Source organism: Sinocyclocheilus rhinocerous, unplaced genomic scaffold (genome assembly GCF_001515625.1).
Source record: "Sinocyclocheilus rhinocerous isolate Xijiao unplaced genomic scaffold, SAMN03320098_v1.1 scaffold278, whole genome shotgun sequence".
Taxonomy (NCBI): domain Eukaryota; kingdom Metazoa; phylum Chordata; class Actinopteri; order Cypriniformes; family Cyprinidae; genus Sinocyclocheilus; species Sinocyclocheilus rhinocerous.
This window is the reverse complement of record NW_015664178.1, coordinates 397,819-405,672: the sequence shown is the minus strand read 5'-3', so window position 1 is coordinate 405,672 and position 7,854 is coordinate 397,819.

Sequence of the window (7,854 nt, the reverse complement as noted above, 5' to 3'; positions counted from 1 at the left end):
ATGATCTGAATCTTTTAAGTGTGACAAATATGCAAACAATTAAAAAAACAGGAAGGGGGGCAAAAACTTTTTCACACCACTGTATATGAATAAAAAAAAATTAAAAAAAACATCCAGACTACTTTAAATTATTAGAGGTTTGTTACTGAATTGGGTCACCACTTAAGGGCCAACCTAAAATTCTTTAATATTGACAACAACAACAAAAAAACTACAGTATGATACCATTAAACACAAACATCTTAATTACAACAGATCTCAGGATATTAAAATAAATAAATAGATAATTGCTGGAGCTACTTCATGTCCCAAAACCATTCTTCAACTGTCTGAACAAGCAAAAAAAAAAAAAAGGCTCAGTAAGATTTAAATAATAATAATAATAATAATACTTTTATTCAGCAAGGATGCATTTAATTGATACAATGAAGACTTTTTTTTTAATGAAAATAATGTATTATATATTTATTTATTATTTTTTAAATAAATGTTTTTTTTTACTTTTACTTTATATCATCATGTGTATCAAACAGTGTATCAGAAATGGATCAGTTTCCACAAAAATATTAAGCAGCACAACTGTTTTCATCACTGATAATAACAAGCAATATTTCTTGAGCAGCAAATCATCATATTAGAATGATTTCTGAAAGACCATGTGACACTGAAGACTGGACTAATGATGCTGAAAATTCAGCTGTCAATACAGAAATCAATTGTTTTAAAAATATATATATTAAAATATAAAACATTTCTTAATCAGCCTTGGTAAGCATAAGAAACTTCTTTCAAAAACATTTAAAAATCCTACCGACCCAAACTTTTGAACGGTTGTGTATTTGTCTATAGGCTGAACATTTTTAGAATAAACAAATGAAAATGATGGAAAAAAGCTATGCTCTTCATGGACACCAGAGAGCACTAGAGGACAAATAATGGCACTGGTCTCTATTTTTCTATTTAATGTTACTCTTTTCTCTCTGCAGATATGTTTGTGTTGGTGCAACATCTGTATGTGTCTGTGTTTATGTCAGGTTTGAGTCTGTGTATATATCTGTGTAGGAAAGACATGCAGCATCTGAACTCCCATACTCTCAGAGTATTTTCAGAACTTACCTCTCAGCTGTTGATAAAGTGTTCTTCAGGTCTGTAGATGTGTAGAATGAATACTTTCCATTTGTTTCCATACTACATCCACCATCTTGGCATTGTCCTTTGATTCGGATGTTCTTTGATCTCTAACATACAACATACAACCAAAAATAGGTTTGGTTAAAAATATGTTTTGTTAAACAAGTACAATTTAGGAACTGTTTGGAACTCTCTTTTTTTGGTACCTATGATACTAATACTCAAAAAATGTCGCCCAGATCATGAATACTGGAACTCCTAATTATTTGACACTGCTTTTTTTCATACTGTGTTGTAGAAAAGCACACCTTTTCAGATGCAGGACGTGTGTATGGGTTTATGTGATGTGAAAATTAAGACTTTGACTTTCTGGTACTGAAATGAATTTAGCCTCCATGGCCACAAGACTCTAGATAGACACTGACATCAGATAAGTTCAATTCCTGCTCAAATAATGACAATTAACTGATTGTAAGTGCTGAATGTCCATAAGATGGCGCTATAGGTTCAGTTTTGACACGTTCTTTTTGTTGTCCTTTTGTTTGAATCATTTTCAGAAGTGGAGGGTAACAGGATTTTTTAAATTTGACCTTAAAGGGGTAGTTCACCCAAAAATGAAAATTTGATGTTTATCTGCTTACCCCCAGGGCATCCAAGATGTAGGTGACTTTGTTTCTTCAGTAGAACACAAACTGAGATTTTTAACTCAAACCGTTGCAGTCTGTCAGTCTTATAATGGAAGTGAATGGGAATCACGGCTTTGAGAGTCAAAAAAACATACACAAACAAAACCAAATTAAACCCTGCAGCTCGTGACGATACATTGATGTGTAAATACACGAAACGATCGGTCTGTGCAAGAAACTGAACAGTATTTATATCGTTTTTTACCTCTGATGCACTGCAATGTCTGAACTGTCCTGAGCGCGTCCTCGACAGCCGGCGTCTGACGCGTATTCTTCTTCTTGCTTTACGGCGGATCGCAGACTTATAAGTGCATTACCGCCACCTATCTCTCAAATTGACCATTGACACTCCTAATTGAGATTGTAGATAGAGTGTTAATGGTCCATAAGTCGCCGTAAAGCAAGAAGATGAAGAAGACGCGTCAGGCGCCGGCTGTCGAGGACAGTTCAGACATTGCAGTGCATCAGAGGTAAAAAAAAATTATATAAATACTGTTCAGTTTCTTGCACAGACCGATCGTTTCGTGTCTTTACACATCAATGTATCGTCACGAGCCGCAGGGTTAAATTTGGTTTTGTTTGTGTATGTTTTTTTTTTACTCTCAAAGCCGTGATTCCCATTCACCTCCATTATAAGACTGACAGACTGCAACGGTTTGAGTTAAAAATCTCAGTTTGTGTTCTACTGAAGAAACAAAGTCACCTACATCTTGGATGCCCTGGGGGTAAGCAGATAAACATCAAACTTTCATTTTGGGGTGAAATATCCCTTTAAAAAGGAAAAAGATTAAATATTTCATATTTAATTTAAAAATAATGATTAAATACTAAAGCAATCCGGAAACATAAAAGTGTCTAAACATTTATATCAGATGCCACTTTCAAAGTATGTCCGTGAATGAGAAAATAATTTGTGTTTGCTTTGAGTTTTCACGTGATAAAACGTCTGCCATTTAAAAGCAAAAGCATTTAGTGAGGTATTAATAAACTGTCTCATGATGATCCGTCTGAACGAACAGAGAGCGTTGTTTGCGATTAAACTATTCACTACAATGAATTGGACTTGCTACATAATGAGAAGGTGAGGACCTTCAAGCACGAACCGACTCACTAGAATCAATCAGACTTTCCAACATGAAATTAGTTAAGAGTAGCGTTCGGGATGAAATGATTCATTTTAATGAATCATTTCATCCTGAACGCTACTCTAGCTATTATATATCTAAATCTGTCATCTTTTAATCTAAACACATGAATGTAAACATTTATTCAAACAACAACCACATGAATTATAAATTCCTCAGTGTGCCGTGCCCATGAATATCAAATTTCAGTGTCTATGCGTCCTCACACTTGCACACACAGACTGATTCCACTGACCTCATCTCAAACACCATCTGGGTGAACAGGAGCCTCTCAAATCCCAAACTTTATGGTCTTCCAGCCAGAACGACTGGGTTACTTCCAAGCCATGTAACACACACTTCTTGAATCTTCCCTCCCTGTGCTTCAGGCATGACAGGGTTTTCCTCGCTACACAGAATGTGGCTTTTGTTCATTAAACCACTGGGTAGGTGTTTTTGTCCCTGCAGCTCTTCTGGCAGGTTCTAGATGATTTTTGCATCTGTGTGGAGAGAAACATAATTTGAGTTTGTAAATAACAAGAGTTTGCCATCAAAGCATGTTACATAAGCAGGATGCAGTACCGGGGGTAAAGTTAACCGACTACAAAAAGTAGCGATGCAACAAACTTACTACATTTTCAGTAGTGTGACAGTAGTTTAGCGGTTTAACTAGCTTACAAACAACTTTTTCTAACAAGCCTATTTTCTAACACTGCCTACCAATGCAGTGCGATCTGTTTTTATTATCCGAGCAGATGAAATAATCAAACTCGCTCACCACGATACCGATGGAAAGTCAATTCTAGTGAATTGTTTTTTTCTCTTTCTCGTCTGTAGAGTTCGATTCATTCTAATGAATGAGTTAATTCTAATGAATCACTTCATCTTAAATATTATTCTCTTAGCCTACTCATTTGAGGCCTTTAGAACGTCTCATTTATTCTAGTGAATTGGTTCGTTCTCAAAGGTCTTCTCTCTCTCATTCGTGGCATTTGAATGTTCAATTCATTCTAGTGAATCGGTTTGTTCGGATGGTTCATGTGAATAAACAGTTAAAAATTATTCATCGTCCCTGTACAACATAGTACAGAATGCTTTTACTTAACGTGAGTCAGGTGAATTAATTACAAATTTACCTGCTCTAGTTTGACACCATTACCTTAATTGCTTGTTCGTTTATTCAAAACCTATTAAAATATGGCTCTAATTAAATTATATAATTGTATAGATATATTTTTTATTGTCCCTTAAATAACGTGTAATTACTGCTTTTTGTTTGTCGCTTGTAGCTAACTACTTTTTCAAATTATTAAGTTGTTTTTTAAATTATGTACCCTGGTAAGCGATATAGCTTTCCCAAAACTATATGCTTAATAATGGCATACAAATGTACAGTGCTTGTTTAAAACATTAGACAATGAAACATAAATAACATTTCAAACACCTAAATTAGCAAGGCTGAAGATTTAGTAGATAATCAGCAAACACCTGCCACTGTGCGTTTTCCCTTGAGCGAATAAATATCTGGTCAAACAGTAAAAATTACTGCCACTACCACAAATCCACACTATTACTGTACAGCTGCAAATGAATGCTGATCTCACAGCTTATTCATAAATGGTCGTGCTTATCACAAATGATTCACAAATGATCATGCTTAAGCACGACTGTGCTTATCAACCACTACTGGATTAATGTGGTCTGTTCAGCTGCCCACATCTGCCATCTGCAGTCCCACTTATTTACGAGGAATTTCAGGACATATCAATACATCCATTTTGACAAACCTTTCTGTATGCACATTGGATAGTGATTTAAATATCATTTTGCCACATCAGGTGACTGATAATGCTTTTATGTAAATGTTAATAAGCATGAAACATGCAGCCAGCATGAGTGCAATTAGAGTGACATTTAAATGTAAAAATCCATTACCATGATGCTAGAGTGTTGTGCGTGGTTTCCCGGGTGTTAGTTCATGGTTACTAAGGTTTTTTTTTAGCATTTGATATGAGGTTTCTATGGTGTTACTTACTGGCAAATTCTGAAGTGAAATATTGTAACCCTTAGGCCCCATTTAAACCAAAGACTAGAAATACAAAGATGGTTCACTTCTATACTTATGAATGGGAGAAACTGCAACACGCAATATGGTGGAATAGTCCCGCCTTCTGAATGAAAGAGCCAATCGCTGATTGGTAAAGTCATTGCGTCACTGTAGTCATTGCGTTAGAAGCTCCGGTTCCCATAGAAACCTGAGGCTAGACCAGCCAATGCGCATGTGAAGAAAAAAAAAGCTTTTTTAATGCTATTTGAGCATAAGAAACAACATTCATGGGGCAGTTCATTTCAGATTATGTTGCTGATTTGACATATGTAATTTAATTGTGAGTTCATAGGGCAGTTTTTGAGATATCAGGATTCCCCCATTCATTTAGATAAGATTTGGTCTTGTTTGAGCTGCCCGGAGGCGTTGCAAATATGGCCGCCGAGTGAACAGACTTTCCTTGAAAGGGACTTTGTTTCAACAAAACCAAGAACACAAAATCAAGCCAGTGCATATGTTAACAATTCAAGCTCTAAACTATAATAGTACACCACTTATATTTAACTAACATCTGTAAAATCTTTCTTTGGGTCTAGATTGGCAGTGGCTCAGCATTGAATTCAGACCTGCATTACTCACAGATCACATAATGTATGTGCTGTTAGGGATTTTATTCCTAGTGCCTCATTCTGACTGAGACAGAATCTCCTCAGAGTACAAGAACTGAATTACGATGAAACACACAGAATAAGATTCATGTAAAATTGTGTGACATTACAGCATCAAGAACAGATTAATGGGTTTTTGTGCAAAGATAAATACATACCTTTTTGCTTGGTCAGTCTGTTGAACTTAATTGGATCTACTGGACTTATAAAAACTAAATAAATAAACCGACATAAATCAAAATTGTATCATAAAATGTTCAGCTACATGCCCAGGATCAAATTGTAATTGACCCTTTGGTAACTGAAATGGAAAACAAGATAAGAATGAAAAATATATTATAAATAAATAACATTTAAACGTTTGAGGGTCAGTAAGATGTTTAATAAATGTATACTTCCACAGCTCGTTAGTTTGCTATAACTATTAAAGGTTCTTAATGATACCATCAATGCCAGTAAAGTACCTTTATTTTTAAGAGTGTAGGTTGTCGAGATAACATTCCAAATCAGAATTAAGTACAGTGATATATGTCTTTTCATTGGATGAATCTACTAAATGCTCATATGAGAAATATGCACCCTTTAAAGCACTGAGTAGATGTTCACTTTCAAATGGAAATCGTCTTAAATCTCAAAACTACTCATCAAAATGATACATTTAATTATTCCAGCTGCTGTGAGAAAAGGCTATAAACGATCGCCACCTGCAGGATCCTCACATGCGATAGCCTAGTAGCCGGGACAACTTCTTTATGTTTACAGAAGTGAGGTATGCAGCGGCATGCTCAAATTTCCCGCGAAAACCTACCCGTACCACTCAAACTAGAAAACATTATTATAAGATAACCGTTGTGAATCGGGCTAAAGTAATGCGATAGTTTCGAACACTGGCTGGTTATGTACTTGCTCAAATATTGATTTCGGATCATTTTTAACCAAAAAAAAGTTAAGGACTGCAGCTTTAAAGAAAGAGCCATTTGTACAGTAAACTACTATTTAATATTAAAAAAGCAATTTTATGTTTATTTTTCCCGCCTGCTGTACAGAAACCATAACGAACCGTGACGTTAAAATTGAGGTATGTACCGAACCGTCATTTTTGTGTACCGTTACACCCCTTTTCTTTTTTTCTTTTTTGATCAAATAAAAACAGCCTTGGTAAGCATAAGAGAATTTGAAAAACATTACAAACTCTTAACAACCCCAAATTTTCTTTCAAGAAATGTTTTTCTTTCAATATATTCCTCTGCATAAAAAAATCTAAAAATTCACAGCATTATAAGAGAAATACATGTGAGTGACAGCACGAAACTTGACATTTAAGAGTTTCTCCTAGAAATTAAGGAACAACAGAACAGGCGTTCTCGAAGACTACTGTTAAAGGGTGAAGGAGTGTGTGCAGGGTGTCAGGAGTGTCGTCTACACTGCATGCTGATGTTGATGGTGGTGACAGGTCGGAAGATGAGCGTTCAGTGTGTGTGTGTGTGTGTGTGTGTGTGTGTGTGAAAACAGCAGGTGGGTTCATGTTGAGGTCAGGGTCAGCTCACTGTCTCTCAACAGAGAGCTTAAGTTTGCCTTTGGGGACTGAACAAATCTCTGCAGCACCCCCTTTTCATTTTACATAACCCATTCATTCTGACGTGAAATGCCATTCTGCGAGACACTGAAAACATCTGACACTGCTACAGGTGTGGGCTTTGTCTATTTGTGACATGCATGATTACATTTTAGTAAGAATTACTATGACATAGTTACTTACACAATAAATAATATAGGAAATTCATGGAAGGATTTTACTGCCAAAAAAGAACAGATCTTTAGGCAAACAAATATGAGCAAACTACATTTGTTTGGTTTCTTCAAAGCCAGTGGAGTTCTGTTGAATCTGTTATCTGTGTCTGTGCCATGTTTTCACAAGGTTCTAAAATTGTACTTTGGACCGGTGGGGAATATTTGACCGTCATATGACCTCTGTGGTGAATCATTTACTTAATCTCACTTCACACCAAATTCTGCACGGTTTAGATGAAGAAAGAACTTTTCTTCTTTTCTTTCTTTCTCTCTTTTTGCTGAATGTTGCTGTGTGTGTTTCTCTCTCATTATGACATTGATATGCTCAGTAATTTGGTGCTGTCTTTGTTTTTTGTTTTGTTTTGTACACCTATGGTGTGCAGATTGGTAGAATATTATCAATCTTA